Below are 17,474 nucleotides of genomic sequence, written 5' to 3' on the forward strand. Positions count from 1 at the left end.
GAGGAGGACTTCTAGTGTCTTGTAGTGTCTTACGTTATTGCTTTCCACATTTTTTTTTAAGTTTGACACAATTTTGCACTGAAACCGGAGCTTCTCATTTGGGCAAAGCTAGCTGGCCAACAAGCTCCTGGGATCTCTTGTCTCCGTCCTTCAACATCGAAGTTATATGCACACGTTCTGCCTGGCTTTTATGTTTTACATTGGCTCTAGGGACTTGAACTCCAAGTCCTCTTGCTTGTACAGCAACTGATCTTATCCACTGAGCCAGTTCCCACTCCTCTACACAAGATTTTTTTTTCCTGAGACAAGATCTCATTCTGTAGTGCTGAGTGCCCTGGAATTTTGTCTAAATCATAGACCAGGCTGAGTTGGCCTTGAACTCACATAGATCCTCCTGCCTCTGACTACCAAGTTGGGGTGTAAAGACATATACTACCCTAGCTGGTAAGGAGAGGCTTTTTGGAGATTTTTTTTTTAATGGAGAAAGAAGAGAAGCAGATGGGTTCCATGGTGATTTTTGTTGTGTTTTATGTGGGAGGGAGCATCTCAGTGGGGTCACATTGTTCCCTATTCACCACCATGAGATGGGCCTAATAGAAAAGGAAGTTTTTTAGGGGACGGGAAAGGGACCTGGAAAAGGGGTAGAGGCAGAGAAAGGGGGACAGGGAAGGACAGAAAGAAAGAGGAGAAAAGAAGAAAGGAAGAGGCTTGTCAGGAACATGTGGGGAAGGGAGAGAGAGAATAGGAGATGGAGAGGGAGAGAGGTGGGAGAAAGAGGGTAGCCAAGCAGTCCTTCCAGGCCAGGTTGACTGGCACCTGGCAGGTGGTTATGCAAGCTGTTACTAGGTAGCTGTTGGGCGGAGCCTAGCAGAATTGTCAACAATTTCTTAGCATGAATTTTGAGAATATTTCTAAAACTGATAATCTTTTAAAGAATGTTTACCCCCACCCCCAAACTTCTAGAGGGTCTAGTAAGTATTTTAAGTTTGGAGGAAGATTAGTAAGTGCAGTAGTGGACCTGCCGGATGAATAGCTGAGCTGCATGCCCCATAAGTGCTGTGCTCCTTCTGCCTGTGATGTTATGCATAGAATTGAGAAGCCCAGCATGTTATTCCCAAGTTAAAAATTTAAGGCTCTCCTTTTCCAAGAAAATACAAAAAAAATGTGTGGGGAGAATTAGGTGCCTTCATAGGTGTACATGTGTTCCCCAATAGTTTCTGCTCACCCCAAAGTGAAGCCTGTCTTCTGGCAGTTGCAGTGTCTCTCCACACACACTGTCCCTGCCAGCTGTTCACTAGAAAACAACAGAAAGCCACAGCTGTGTATCAGTTGGCAGAGGAAAAGCCACAGCCTTCGAGGAAAGAAAACAAAATCTATGTTTACTGTTCAGAAATAGGCACAAGCTATAATAGGGGGGGGAAAGAGGGAGGGTATCATGGAAGAGTAGGAAAAATAAGCAAAATTAATATCCCCTGGAAGAAAAGAAATTGTCTACGTCTGTACCACCATGAACAGGTTTAATCATGTCTGACTTCAGAAGCTTAGTAGCTTCAATCTGGTTCGTGCTTGGAGGGGAAGAGAGACTAGCCAAGGACAGGAAGACTATAAATGGAATCTTCTGGGGAGTTTCAATACGGTAGCATATGAAGGATGAGACAGTCATAAAGTGGGAGCAAAAAAGACACCCCATGAAAGCAAAACAGCTTCTCCAGGAACCAGAAAGAAGACTTGCTTAGTTCTGTTTCTGTCATATTCTGATAAAAGTAGTTCAAAGGATAAAGGGCTTCTATATACAGTTTCAGGAGGGACACATCCATCAGAGCAATGAAGATGTGGGAGCAGGAGACTGATCTTTTACACTGCGTCAGCAGTCTGAGAGAAGGAACAGGAAGTGAAGCTGGTCTACAAAAAAAAAAAAATGTCAGCATGTCCCTAGTGACCCAGACTTGCAAGGGTTCACCCCTTAAAGGTTCCTTAATCTTCCTAAACAGTACCACTGGGGACCAAGTGTTCACACACAGGAGGCTGTGAGGGTTATTTTACATTCAAGTCACAATGACTGTAGAAATGTTCAATTCCTATCCGTCTCTGAGCAGCAGTCATCGGTGGTCAACAGAAACAAGCACTTCAGAAAAAGTGGCAAGAAGGTTACTACCAGGAGGAAAGTCGTCGATCCATTTTCTAAGGAAGATTGCTACAGTATGGAAGCGAAAGCTATGTTTAACATTAGGTCCCTCACAGACTCACCATCGCTCTTTCTTTCCCTGCATGTAGTTCAAATATAAACTCTGACCTGTGGCTTCAACACCGTGCCTGCTTGCCTGCTATTATGCGCTAGCTATGATGATCATGGACTCACTCTCTGAAGCTGTAAGCAAGCCGCAATTAAAGATTTCCTTTATAACTTTCCTTGTTTGTGAGGTCTCTTCACAGCAACAGAGCAGTAAAAGACAGAAGTTGGTACCCAGCCCTGGTTATGGCTGACAAGCCTGACAATGATTTTTTTTTTTTAGAGAAATATAAAAGACAGTGGGATTTCGTATTAGAAAAGTAGTTGCTTTAAGTTGGGCAAAAGGGCCAGTCTAGAAGGAGTCTGGAAGACCGCACTGGTGACAACAAGAGGTTAGCTGGACTAGAGACCATTCTTTTTTTTTTTTTTTTTTTTTTTTTAACTTTACAGACTATCATAACCCTGGCAACCGTCCTTGACTTTTATTTATTCATTTTTTGAGATAGGTGAAAGGTGGGCATAGTTAATGTTTTCATAGTTTTTTTTTTTTTTTTTTATTAACTTGAGTATTTCTTATATACATTTCGAGTGTTATTCCCTTTCCCGGTTTCCGGGCAAACATCCCCCTCCCCTCTCCCCTTCCTTATGGGTGTTCCCCTCCCAACCCTCCCCCCATTGCCGCCCTCCCCCCATAGACTAGTTCACTGGGGGTTCAGTCTTAGCAGGACCCAGGGCTTCCCCTTCCACTGGTGCTCTTACTAGGATATTCATTGCTACCTATGGGGTCAGAGTCCAGGGTCAGTCCATGTATAGTCTTTAGGTAGTGGCTTAGTCCCTGGAAGCTCTGGTTGCTTGGCATTGTTGTACTTTTGGGGTCTCGAGCCCCTTCAAGCTCTTTCAGTTCTTTCTCTGATTCCTTCAATAGGGGACCTATTCTCAGTTCAGTGGTTTGCTGCTGGCATTCGCCTCTATATTTGCTGTATTCTGGCTGTGTCTCTCAGGAGCGATCTACATCCGGCTCCTGTCGGTCTGCACTTCTTTGCTTCATCCATCTTGTCTAATTGGGTGGCTGTATATGTATGGGCCACATGTGGGGCAGGCTCTGAATGGGTGTTCCTTCAGTCTCTGTTTTAATCTTTGCCTCTCCCTTCCCTGCCAAGGGTATTCTTTTTCCTCATTTAAAGAAGGAGTGAAGCATTCACATTTTGATCATCCGTCTTGAGTTTCGTTTGTTCTAGGGATCTAGGGTAATTCAAGCATTTGGGCTAATAGCCACTTATGAATGAGTGCATACCATGTATGTCTTTCTGTGATTGGGTTAGCTCACTCAGGATGATATTTTCCAGTTCCAACCATTTGCCTACGAATTTCATAAACTCGTTGTTTTTGATAGCTGAGTAATATTCCATTGTGTAGATGTACCACATTTTCTGTATCCATTCCTCTGTTGAAGGGCATCTGGGTTCTTTCCATTTTCTGGCTATTATAAATAAGGCTGCGATGAACATAGTGGAGCACGTGTCTCTTTTATATGTTGAGGCATCTTTTGGGTATATGCCCAAGAGAGGTATAGCTGGATCCTCAGGCAGTTCAATGTCCAATTTTCTGAGGAACCTCCAGACTGATTTCCAGAATGGTTTTACCAGTCTGCAATCCCACCAACAATGGAGGAGTGTTCCTCTTTCTCCGCATCCTCGCCAGCATCTGCTGTCACCTGAGTTTTTGATCTTAGCCAATCGCACTGGTGTGAGGTGAAATCTCAGGGTTGTTTTGATTTGCATTTCCCTTATGACTAAAGATGTTGAACATTTCTTTAGGTGTTTCTCAGCCATTCGGCATTCCTCAGCTGTGAATTCTTTGTTTAGCTCTGAACCCCATTTTTTAATAGGGTTATTTGTTTCCCTGCGGTCTAACTTCTTGAGTTCTTTGTATATTTTGGATATAAGGCCTCTATCTGTTGTAGGATTGGTAAAGATCTTTTCCCAATCTGTTGGTTGCCGTTTTGTCCTAACCACAGTGTCCTTTGCCTTACAGAAGCTTTGCAGTTTTATGAGATCCCATTTGTCGATTCTTGATCTTAGAGCATAAGCCATTGGTGTTTTGTTCAGGAAATTTTTTCCAGTGCCCATGTGTTCCAGATGCTTCCCTAGTTTTTCTTCTATTAGTTTGAGTGTGTCTGGTTTGATGTGGAGGTCCTTGATCCACTTGGACTTAAGCTTTGTACAGGGTGATAAGCATGGATCGATCTGCATTCTTCTACATGTTGCCCTCCAGTTGAACCAGCACCATTTGCTGAAAATGCTATCTTTTTTCCATTGGATGGTTTTGGCTCCTTTGTCAAAAATCAAGTGACCATAGGTGTGTGGGTTCATTTCTGGGTCTTCAATTCTATTCCATTGGTCTATCTGTCTGTCTCTGTACCAATACCATGCAGTTTTTATCACTATTGCTCTGTAATACTGCTTGAGTTCAGGGATAGTGATTCCCCCTGAAGTCCTTTTATTGTTGAGGATAGCTTTAGCTATCCTGGGTTTTTTGTTATTCCAGATGAATTTGCAAATTGTTCTGTCTAACTCTTTGAAGAATTGGATTGGTATTTTGATGGGGATTGCATTGAATCTGTAGATTGCTTTTGGTAAAATGGCCATTTTTACTATATTAATCCTGCCAATCCATGAGCATGGGAGATCTTTCCATCTTCTGAGGTCTTCTTCAATTTCTTTCCTCAGTGTCTTGAAGTTCTTATTGTACAGATCTTTTACTTGCTTGGTTAAAGTCACACCGAGGTACTTTATATTATTTGGGTCTATTATGAAGGGTGTCGTTTCCCTAATTTCTTTCTCGGCTTGTTTCTCTTTTGTATAGAGGAAGGCAACTGATTTATTTGAGTTAATTTTATACCCAGCCACTTTGCTGAAGTTGTTTATCAGCTTTAGTAGTTCTCTGGTGGAACTTTTGGGATCACTTAAATATACTATCATGTCATCTGCAAATAGTGATATTTTGACCTCTTCTTTTCCGATCTGTATCCCTTTGATCTCCTTTTGTTGTCTGATTGCTCTGGCTAGAACTTCAAGAACTATATTGAATAAGTAGGGAGAGAGTGGGCAGCCTTGTCTAGTCCCTGATTTTAGTGGGATTGCTTCAAGTTTCTCTCCATTTAGTTTAATGTTAGCAACTGGTTTGCTGTATATGGCTTTTACTATGTTTAGGTATGGGCCTTGAATTCCTATTCTTTCCAGGACTTTTATCATGAAGGGGTGTTGAATTTTGTCAAATGCTTTCTCAGCATCTAATGAAATGATCATGTGGTTCTGTTCTTTCAGTTTGTTTATATAATGGATCACGTTGATGGTTTTCCGTATATTAAACCATCCCTGCATGCCTGGGATGAAGCCTACTTGATCATGGTGGATGATTGTTTTGATGTGCTCTTGAATTCGGTTTGCCAGAATTTTATTGAGTATTTTTGCGTCGATATTCATAAGGGAAATTGGTCTGAAGTTCTCTTTCTTTGTTGTGTCTTTGTGTGGTTTAGGTATAAGAGTAATTGTGGCTTCGTAGAAGGAATTCGGTAGGGCTCCATCTGTTTCAATTTTGTGGAATAGTTTGGATAATATTGGTATGAGGTCTTCTATGAAGGTTTGATAGAATTCTGCACTAAACCCATCTGGACCTGGGCTCTTTTTGGTTGGGAGACCTTTAATGACTGCTTCTATTTCCTTAGGAGTTATGGGGTTGTTTAACTGGTTTATCTGTTCCTGATTTAACTTCGATACCTGGTATCTGTCTAGGAAATTGTCCATTTCCTGAAGATTTTCAAATTTTGTTGAATATAGGTTTTTATAGTAAGATCTGATGATTTTTTGAATTTCCTCCAAATCTGTAGTTATGTCTCCCTTTTCATTTCTGATTTTGTTAATTTGGACACACTCTCTGTGTCCTCTCGTTAGTCTGGCTAAGGGTTTATCTATCTTGTTGATTTTCTCAAAGAACCAACTTTTGGTTCTGTTGATTCTTTCTATGATCCTTTTTGTTTCTACTTGGTTGATTTCAGCTCTGAGTTTGATTATTTCCTGCCTTCTACTCCTCCTGGGTGTATTTGCTTCTTTTTGTTCTAGAGCTTTTAGGTGTGCTGTCAAGCTGCTGACATATGCTCTTTCCTGTTTCTTTCTGCAGGCACTCAGCGCTATGAGTTTTCCTCTTAGCACAGCTTTCATTGTGTCCCATAAGTTTGAGTATGTTGTATCTTCATTTTCATTAAATTCTAAAAAGTTTTTAATTTCTTTCTTTATTTCTTCCTTGACCAGGTTATCATTGAGTAGAGCATTGTTCAATTTCCACGTATATGTGGGCATTCTTCCCTTATTGTTATTGAAGACCAGTTTTAGGCCGTGGTGGTCCGATAGCACGCATGGGATTATTTCTATCTTTCTGTACCTGTTGAGGCCCGTTTTTTGACCAATTATATGGTCAATTTTGGAGAAAGTACCATGAGGAGCTGAGAAGAAGGTATATCCTTTTGCTTTAGGATAGAATGTTCTATAAATATCCGTTAAGTCCATTTGGCTCATGACTTCTCTTAGTCTGTCGACATCACTGTTTAATTTCTGTTTCCATGATCTGTCCATTGATGAGAGTGGGGTGTTGAAATCTCCCACTATTATTGTGTGAGGTGCAATGTGTGTTTTGAGCTTTAGTAAGGTTTCTTTTACGTATGTAGGTGCCCTTGTATTTGGGGCATAGATATTTAGGATTGAGAGTTCATCTTGGTTGATTTTTCCTTTGATGAATATGAAGTGTCCTTCCTTATCTTTTTTGATGACTTTTAGTTGGAAATTGATTTTATTTGATATTAGAATGGCTACTCCAGCTTGCTTCTTCTGACCATTTGCTTGGAAAGTTGTTTTCCAGCCTTTCACTCTGAGGTAGTGTCTGTCTTTGTCTCTGAGGTGTGTTTCCTGTAGGCAGCAGAATGCAGGGTCCTCGTTGCGTATCCAGTTTGTTAATCTATGTCTTTTTATTGGGGAGTTGAGGCCATTGATATTGAGAGATATTAAGGAATAGTGATTATTGCTTCCCGTTATATTCATATTTGGATGTGAGGTTATGTTTGTGTGCTTTCATTCTCTTTGTTTTGTTGCCAAGACGATTAGTTTCTTGCTTCTTCTAGGGTATAGCTTGCCTCCTTATGTTGGGCTTTACCATTTATTATCCTTTGTAGTGCTGGATTTGTAGAAAGATATTGTGTAAATTTGGTTTTGTCATGGAATATCTTGGTTTCTCCATCAATGTTAATTGAGAGTTTTGCTGGATACAGTAACCTGGGCTGGCATTTGTGTTCTCTTAGGGTCTGTATGACATCAGTCCAGGATCTTCTGGCCTTCATAGTTTCTGGCGAGAAGTCTGGTGTGATTCTGATAGGTCTCCCTTTATATGTTACTTGACCTTTTTCCCTTACTGCTTTTAATATTCTTTCTTTATTTTGTGCGTTTGGTGTTTTGACAATTATGTGACGGGAGGTGTTTCTTTTCTGGTCCAATCTATTTGGAGTTCTGTAGGCTTCTTGTATGTCTATGGGTATCTCTTTTTTTAGGTTAGGGAAGTTTTCTTCTATGATTTTGTTGAAGATATTTACTGGTCCTTTGAGCTGGGAGTCTTCACTCTCTTCTATACCTATTATCCTTAGGTTTGATCTTCTCATTGAGTCCTGGATTTCTTGTATGTTTTGGACCAGTAGCTTTTTCCGCTTTACATTATCTTTGACAGTTGAATCAATGATTTCTATGGAATCTTCTGCTCCTGAGATTCTCTCTTCCATCTCTTATATTCTGTTGGTGAAGCTCGTATCTACAGCTCCTTGTCTCTTCTTTTGGTTTTCTATATCCAGGGTTGTTTCCATGTGTTCTTTCTTGATTGCTTCTATTTCCATTTTTAATTCCTTCAACTGTTTGATTGTGTTTTCCTGGAATTCTTTCAGGGATTTTTGCGATTCCTCTCTGTAGGCTTTTACTTGTTTATTAATGTTTTCCTGTGCTTCCCTAAGTGTGTTCATGTCTTTCTTGAAGTACTCCAGCATCATGATCAAATATGATTTTGAAACTAGATCTTGCTTTTCTGGTGTGTTTGGATATTCCATGTTTGTTTTGGTGGGAGAATTGGGCTCCGATGATGGCATGTAGTCTTGGTTTCTGTTGCTTGGGTTCCTGCGCTTGCCTCTCGCCATCAGATTATCTCTAGTGTTACTTTGTTCTGCTATTTCTGACCGTGGCTAGACTGTCCTATAAGCCTATGTGTCAGGAGTGCTGTAGACCTGTTTTCCTCTCTTTCAGTCAGTTATGGGGACAGAGTGTTCTGCTTTCGGGCGTGTAGTTTTTCCTCTCTACAGGTCTTCAGCTGTTCCTGTGGGCCTGTGTCTTGAGTTCACCAGGCAGCTTTCTTGCAGCAGAAAATTTGGTCTTACCTGTAGTCCCGAGGCTCAGGTTTGCTCGTGGGGTGCTGCCCAGGGGCTCTCTGCAGGGGCAGCAACCAGGAAGACCTGTGCCGCCCCTTCCGGGAGCTTCAGTGCACCAGGGTTCCAGATGGTCTTTGGCTTTTTCCTCTGGCGTCCGAGATGTGTGTGCAGGGAGCAGTCTCTTCTGGTTTCCCAGGCTTGTCCGCCTCTCTGAAGGTTTAGCTCTCCCTCCCACGGGATTTGGGTGCAGAGAACTGTTTATCCGGTCTGTTTCCTTCAGGGTCCGGCGGGGTCCTGCCGCTCCTGGGCCCTCCCCCACGGGAGCCCAGAGGCCTTATACAGTTTCCTCTTGGGCCAGGGATGTGGGCAGGGGTGAGCAGTGTTGGTGGTCTCTTCCGCTCTGCAGCCTCAGGAGTGCCCACCTGACCAGGCGGTTGGCGAGACCATTCTTAATGATATTTTGGCAAACAGCATGACTGTTTTATCCTCTGAATCTGCCTGAGGCTTAATTGAAGTTTGAGACTGATCTTATTGGTAGAAGAGATTTCGAGACAACTTAATTTTCACTCTGTTGTGTGGATGCTAATAACCACTCTTAGGCAAATCTACAATGAAAAAGAACAAGTTGAACAGAAAGGAATGCAAAATGTTAAGTTTGAGGGAAAACAAGCACCAGGATATTTAATGTTGGAGCTCAGTCCTGTGCTCAAGGAAATGAGAAGTTTAAAGAAGACCAGATGCTAAATGGAATAAAGGGAGGTGCCTTAGGGAGATACCCCAGCCCCACCCCAGCCAGCTAATCCTGCAACCTGTGTAAGGAAAAGGCCCAAGGGATTTCCTCCACTTAAAAAGCATCAAGAAGTTAAAGCTTATGCAAATGTAACTCAGGAAGGGACCAGGTTCCATGCTCAGCAGAAGGCAGAACTTGGCAGTTTTGGCTACCTGGTTCTGGCTTTTTTTTTTTTTTTTTTCCGGAGCTGGGGACCGAACCCAGGGCCTTGCCCTTGCTAGGCAAGCACTCTACCACTGAGCTAAATCCCCAACTCCCTGGTTCTGGCTTTATTTATCAAGAAGGGTATGGGTGTAAAGAGTTATGGAGTTGTCTTCTGACACTGAGGAAAGCTGCTGAGACTAGGCATTTGGCAGGGAAGCCCTTGCATGGAAGCTTGGAGAGACCATTGCATGATGCTGCCTAAGTGAAGCCTGGGTTGCGTTGGAAACACCGAGATATGGGAGCTGCCAGAGACTTGGCTTGTCTGAGACCCGTGTACAGAGAATGGTACCAGACCAAGAGAGACAAGTGTGTGGCAGTTGGTCAACAAAGCCGGAAGGAGTGGGAGATCTAAAGTGTCCTTTGACATTGGGCATGGGGTTTCAGGATTTGGAGTTTGTGCTGCTGGTTTTGGTCTTACTTTAGTCCAGTATTTCCTCACTATGCTCCTTTCATTCCGTTTTGGAATAGTAATGTATTTTCTGTGCCACGGTAGAAGCATCAATTTGCTTTTGGCTTTTGATTTTACTGGGCATTACAATGAAAAGATTGCCTTGAATCCCAGAAGAGACTTTGGACTTAGGACTTGTAAACTTTGTTGAGACCAAAAGATTATAAGGAGTTTTGAAATTGAATTAAATAGATTTTGCATTATGATGTGGCTACAAGGCTGTGGAGGTCAGGGAGTAGAGTGGTTTGAATGAGGATGGCCCCCATGGGCTCCTATTTTTGAAGGTTTGATTTCCAGTTGATGGGACTGTTTAAGAATTATTAGGGGGCGTATCCTTATTGAAGGAGTTATGTCACTAAGGATGGGTTTTAAAGCTTCAGAAATCCATGGCAGGCCAAGTCTCACCCTCTCTGTTTCCTGCTTGTGGATCAGGTATGAGCTCTTATCTACTGCTCCAGCACCGTGCCTGCCTGGCATGATGCTCCCTGACATGTTAATGGACTAACCTCCCCCCCCCTTTTTTTTTTAAAGATTTACTTATTTATTATATATGAGTACACTGTAGCTGTCTTCAGAAGAGGGCATCAAATCTCATTACAGACGGTTATGAGCCACCATGTGGTTGCTGGGATTTGAACTCGGGACCTCTGGAAGGGCAGTCAGTGCTCTTAACCACTGAGCCATCTCTCCAGCCCAGTGGCCTAACTTTGGAAACTGTAAGCAAGCCCCAATTAAATGACTTCTTTTCTAAGTTGCCTTGTTTGTGGTATCCCTTCACAGCAATAGAGCAGTTATTCCAAAAATCTTCTGAAGGTTCACAGTTTTAATAGTGATGAGTAAAAAAGTCCAATTTCCCGGGAGAGAAGAAAGAAAAGAAGAAGAAATCTCCAGAACATAGAATGGAAAAGAAAATCAGAAAAAGTGCCAGGTGACCCGCTCAATCAAGCTGGCCTGATATTGAAATGCTTGAAACTGTTAAAGGCCTTAAAGGATAAAGAATGAGAAGGTCACTGCACAGGTTCGAGTCTTTGTCAGTGACACAAACTAGAGTCATTGTGGAGGAAGGAACCGCCACTGAGGAAAAACCTCCACCAGACTCTCTCTCTGGTAAGCAGGGCTGTGCGGAGTTTTCTTGACTGATTGGGAGAGTCAGCGCACTATGGGTGGTGCAGCCCAGTGGGCAGGTGGTCCTGGGAACCGTGAGAAAGAGCTGAATGGAGAGCCAGGCAGGAGGCAGCTTTTATCTTTGGAGCCTTAGTTCCTGCCTTGGCTTCTCTTGTGTCCTGTAAGCCAAATAAACCCTTTCTTTTCCTGACTTGGTTTTGGCCTGTGTCTTATCACAGCGACAGACAGAAAACTAGAAAAGTCACCAATATCATAGAAGCTTTTATCATGCCGGAGAGATAATCTCCAGCATAATGGGACTTTGGGTTGAAGAATCATGAGGAACTAGCAAAATGGATTGAGACAGCTTTCGAAGTAGATTGATCTTGGCGAAACTTAAGAATGTCAGGTGATGAACAGATTAATGCTTCTAGAGAGAAGTAGCATCATCTGCCTCCCATTCGCCTCTCAGTACGTTGCTCCCTTTCCTGTTGTGGGGGAGAAAAGCCTCCTAGGATGTTATTTTAAGCCGTTTTTTGTTTCAAGTTGGGAAGGTGAGGAAGCCATCATTATTCTCAATCTATGGCTCTCCTCCCTACCTGTCTGTCAGGGAGCTGTCTAACTCCTAGTCCCTAACACTCATAGAATGACATTATAGACTAAGGGTAGTGTTTGTCTCCGTTGAGGTGTAGTAGAGGAGTAGGAGTGATGGGGATGTGTCCATGGAAGGCCGTGTTGGTGAGAGAACTGTTAACATCCTGGTTGTGAAACTGCCTAGTGTTATGAGGCCCTGGGAAAGCAGGGCAAGTGGGATCTCTGGCTTATTTCTTTTAACTGTGTGTAAGCTTACTGTTATCTGAAAACACAGATTTTCACTGGAAAAAAAAAACCTCATTTCTTCATTCTGTGTGTAGTTGAGATTCCAACATCCAGATACTATTTAAAAACCTGGAGAGGATATGTTTAAGTTGGAGCTAAAGGACTCAGCAATTGGTTTAAAATTAATTTACTGTGTCCGTCTATGGATTTGTTAAGAATCAATTCATAGGAAAGCATTGGCTGGAGTTATTTGCATCTTGTATGCATTTCTTTAGTGTTTTTGTTTCCTAAAACCTAATATGAAAGACAGTAAAAGGCATGGTGGAGGGTGTTTGTTGGTTCCTCTCCCTCCAACTGTGTTTTGTGTACATTTCTTATCTTTGTAGTAGTGTCTTTAAAAATTAAACCCATTTTTGAAGTATAAATAGGGACAGTCTGCCCATTTTCCTGGGTGCTGTTTCCATCCCAACACACCAACAAGGGCACGCTCCCTGCTTTACTAGCTAAGTGAAGGTGTCAATGGTAGTCTGTAACCATTCCTGAAGTTGGAACAGCTTCAGTTTGGTAAATGGTGCTGCAAAGGCTTGGTGACTGAAACAATTTAGCCAACACCCCCCTTGGACCTGTTCTGTTTAGTGTGCATGGATATCACCTCAGTGTCCTGAAAAAGATAGTCCCAGTTCGGTAGATACAGATCATGTAGGTATTTCTAGCAAGCTTTCATGTTGCTGTCCCTTGAATACCCTTTAATAGCAAGTTTCTGCAGGCTCGCTCTTTCTTGTGTGTATTTTTGGAAGGAAGAAGTAATAGGGAGATGAAACGAAGAAACCTTCTGGCTTCACATTAAAGAACTCTCCTCAATGCATATACATATATACACACAATGATGGTGAAAAATAGGCCACGAAGTTGAAGGAGAACATGGAGGGGTAAATGGGGAAATTTGGAGGGAAGAAATGTAACTGTACTAAAATCTCAAAAATAAAGTTAAAAGTATCTGTCATTATAGTTTAGTATATTAAGACTTGTAAACTCTAAGATGTCTTTGTAAGCCTCAAAGTAGCTTTTAAAAATGACAATTAAGGGCTGGAGAGATGGCTCAGTGGTTAAGAGCACTGACTGCTCTTCCAAAGGTCCTGAGTTCAAATCCCAGCAACCACATGGTGGCTCACAACCATCTGTAATGAGATCTGATGCCCTCTTCTGGTGTGTCTGAAGACAGCTACAATGTATTTAATAAATAAATAAACCTTTAAAAAAGAGTCATTTAAAAATGACAATTAAAACAATTAGAGTTGGGTTGGGGATTTAGCTCAGTGGTAGAGCGCTTGCCTAGCAAGTGCAAGGCCCTGGGTTCGGTCCCCAGCTCCGAAAAAAAGAAAAAAAAAACAGAGTTTTTTGTTATGTAGGCCTGGCTAAGACAAGGATTTTGAAAAAACCTATTTATTTGCTTTTAAAGAGGGAGTAGTAGCCAAAATATACTTAAAATAGTTAAAATGCTTTGGTGTGTACATTTACATACATATACTTATGTACATACATATATAATGTATAAAATTGTTTTTCCTTGAGATACTAAACTCCTTATTCCAAAGGAGATATATATATATGAACATATCAAGAAGCACACACACATACACACACACATATATGGATATAAGAATAATCCATATCCTGAAATAAAAGTAATTATCTCTTAAAAATTTATGTCCTCTGATGCCCTGGGGAGGGTGGTGTCCAGGGGTCACCCTCTCAGTGGTGAAGCAGGGAAGAACTCTGTGAGGGGGGAACGAGAGGGGAGCAACATTTGGGCTGTAAATAAATAAAATAATAAAAAAAGCCTTATACCCTCAAGCAATAAGTAGCATGTTTATTTTTAATAAGCTAAGATTTGAACATTTAAAGAAGAGAGGTGGGTGCAATGCTAAGAGACAGAAAAACAGAGATAGCTGTTGCTAGCCATGAAGTCCCCCCACCCCAAGAGCGTCAGCAACCTGTTCTGCAGGACATAGAACCTGGCGAGTACGCTGAAGTCACTGAAAGCCAGAGGAGCCATTGGACGCTGGTGGGTAGACAGTTCCCTCACCCAACCCTAGCCCTCCCAACAGCTGCCCCCATGAAAGCACCAGGATTGGGCACCTTCTAGGGTTCATGCTCTAGTGTGGCTTACTCCAGGGTATGCATTCTTCCCCCTGGACAGTTGTTCTTCCTTGAGATAGTAAATTCCTTATTCCAAAGGATAACATATCTTTGCTTGTATGATCTCTGTCTTGGTATTTTTTTTCTATCACCTTTCCCAGAGACACCTTCACCACTGAGCGAAGAAGAACATTTAACCTGTCTCTGTAGTCTCAGGTACTCTGAAGATGTTCATCAGATTGTCATGAAGCCGGGTCATTCTTCCTCACCTCACAGCTTACCCCGTCTTTAATGACATTGTAGCAAAGTGGGAAGGGAACCATAGTTGTCAGAATCTGTTAGGGAGATGGTTCTGTTCCTGTACTAACCTCAGTGGCAGCTGGATCACTCAGCTATATAAGGGGTTCTCATAGACTTAGGTCTTTTGCATGTTTGTATTGAGATAGTCTTGCTGGGTAGCCTGTGTTGGCATGGAATTTATTAGATATCCCAGGTTGGCCTCATACTCAAGTCGATACTCCTGCCTCCGGCTCTAGAGTGCTAGGATTTTAAGCCTGAGTTTCTACCCTCTGTTTTGAGTTTCCACTCTCAATTTTAGACTCGGGGCCTTCTATCTTTCTTTCAGTGAACATATATGTATGTGTGTGTGCACATGTGTGTTTATGTGTCCAAGTGCACATACAAGTGAATGCAGGTAGAGGCCATCAGTTGACATCAGGTGTCTTTCTCTATCACCCTCCACTGTCAGTTTGAGAATGATCTCTTTATTGAACCCAGATCTCACTAATTCAGCTAGACTTGCTGACCAGCGAGCCTGGGGTATCCTCCTGTCTTCATCTCTCAAACTTTGAGACGACCTGTGTGTGGCACCAAGCTCCACTTCTGTGTGGGTGACTGCTGGGGCCTCAAACTCAGGTCCCCATGCTTAGCAGGAACGTTTTCATCTGAGACATCACCTAAGCCCTAGACTCTGGCTTTACTAAGTTATAATTTGGAGGCCTCATTTTAATGCTCTCTTTTAAATACGTTGAATATATTTATGGAGATTCAAAGCAATTATTTCTCTTTTCTTCTAAGAGTAATCAAAGCATAATATAATTTATGAAATAGAAAATAGAAAAGCACCGTGTGCATATATGTGTTTGTGTATGTGTCCAAGTGCACATGCAAGTGAATGCATGTAGAGGCCATAAGTTGACATTGGGTGTCTGTTAACATTCACATTTGACATCTGGGTAATCACCCTCACCCCCTTTTCACAACTGAAATAGTTGTGGTACGCATGCAGTGTTAGTGCCCATTCAAAGAGCATCACATTGTAAGCATTCCTCTGTGTATTGCAGGTCTGTGGCTTCAAGCTACTTGATTACGTCTTACTGAGTTAATAAGGTGCCTAAGCATTGGCTGTTTAGGTTGAAATATCCCTGATATGTGGCCAAGTTTGCAATCTGCGTAGCTAAGTGGGAAGCAGAAATAGTTGATTAGGAAAAGAAAATATTCTTTCTACTTGCAAGTATTCCTTGGTAAGTTTATTGTTATGTCTATATCTTGAAAATGTGTGAAAGATTTCTGATACTCAAAGAACTTCATACTGGAGTAGTATTTTACCGGTAGGTAATTATACTTACAGAATACATTTAAGGAAATCCAAATTGCTGGATTTAAAAAAAAATGTTGTTGACTGGCTTGCTCCCCATGGCTTGGTCAGTTTCCTATCTTAAACTCTCCAGGATGACCTGCCCTCCTCAGTCGAGGTTCCATTTTCTGAGGTAAACGTAGGTTTGTGTCCATTTAACAGAAGCTAACCAGTACAATGACTGCTCACCAAGTGCAGTCACGCAGAAGTACAGACTGGACCATGGTGATGGAATGAAAGAAGGGTCTGGCTCGTGCAGAGATCAGGGCCTTCTGTGGGCCCTGCACTCCTACCTTCATGCTCGGCATAGATACACACATAGACACCCAAGGCTAGAACTCAAGAACTTGGTTTGGGCCATAGAAACACTCCTGTGTTTACATGACCAGGAGAGAAAATGAAAAAGAGGAGATGAGAAGTAACAAACAAAGTAAGAAGAGTGCTTATTCTTCCTTAGGTGTACGAAAACAAAGCTTTTCACCTTTGTTACACATGGATTTTTGGGTGACGTTATGGTCTCATTGTCGATTGTTTCCATCAAAATGCATGCTAAGGGTTGATCCCTAGCACAGCACTGTTGGCGAGTGGTGGGACTTTTGTATTCAGGGGATCTACTGCCTTGTGGAAGTGAGTTTTCACTTTGTAGACTGAACTGGTGACCATGACAATTGGTTGCCCAGGGCAGGGCTGCCTGCCTGTGTGGGTAGTCTAGTCTAGAGTCCAGCACTCAGGGAAGGAAGTGAAAAAGAACTACCATTTCCATGCAGGGTTGGCATTTTTTGATCCCAGCGGCAGCCTGGACACTTCCTTTTCCCAGCTTGGTACTAGGGGGTTCAGCTGTGCCACAGCCTGCAGCTACTTGAGTAGAAATGTGTGCTTGCCTCTGATTGCACACTGGGAGGAAACGTCGGCCTGATGAGAGCTTCCAGCGTCTTAGCTTTCAATCCCTTGTTTTCAGTCTCACCTGAGCTTTCCGAAGTCCTCACTGGTCAGACTCTTTCTGGAGGTCTGCGCATATTTTACTTTCTTCAAATCAAACTTTTCTGGGAGTTTGGAGATGAACTGCTTCTCTCTCCTGCTTTGTGAGGTCAGTTACCTTAATACCATCTGTTTTGTTTATTTTCCTCAAACAACAGCAAAACTATTCGTTACTAATGGAGTTTAAATTTATAAATTCTATTCTTTTTATATTGATATTAAATCTATTCAAAGTGAATTTCAAGATCCTTATATCCTTGGCTCTCTTTAATTCAAAATCTAGGACCTTTTTAAAAACAATTTTCCTTTCAGTAACTGGAACAGAGCAGTAAGTTTCTGAAGGCTGAGTTATAAGTCAATGAATTGAGTTAGAAGTTTGTGTATGTAGTAATGGGGGGCTTGGCAAAAAACAAAACAAAAAAAACCCACTTTGGTTGTCTATGGAGCTATGAAAAGTTAAAAAGCACATTTTGAGTTAGTATTTTGCTTTTGTTTCTTTCCAGTTTAATTGCTGTTCCTTATGATAAAAAAATCTAGATCTAATCAGTTAATTTTGCCATTCAGGAAGTTGAATCCAAGGCCTCTTGCATGCTGGGCAAGTGCTCTACCACTATTTCTCTCTCTCTCTCTCTCTCTCTCTCTCTCTCATTCATATATATACATATACATACA

The 17,474-nt window shown here is 41.9% G+C and overlaps 1 protein-coding gene across 6 annotated transcripts in view; it reads left to right on the forward strand.

The window, feature by feature from the left end:
* Gpr63 (G protein-coupled receptor 63) overlaps positions 1 to 17,474 on the forward strand; it is a 54,729-nt gene that overhangs the window by 29,129 nt on the left and 8,126 nt on the right. Inside the window, exon 1 of one of the 6 annotated variants that reach the window (XM_017593232.3) lies at positions 8,972 to 16,911. The exons of the other annotated variants lie outside the window; for them this stretch is intronic. The gene's annotated coding sequence lies outside the window, so the exon portion shown is untranslated. Of the gene's footprint in view, positions 1 to 8,971; positions 16,912 to 17,474 lie in introns of those variants that run through there. 6 annotated transcript variants of the gene reach the window in all.

The sequence above is a fragment of the Rattus norvegicus genome, chromosome 5 (genome assembly GCF_036323735.1).
Source record: "Rattus norvegicus strain BN/NHsdMcwi chromosome 5, GRCr8, whole genome shotgun sequence".
Lineage (NCBI taxonomy): Eukaryota > Metazoa > Chordata > Mammalia > Rodentia > Muridae > Rattus > Rattus norvegicus.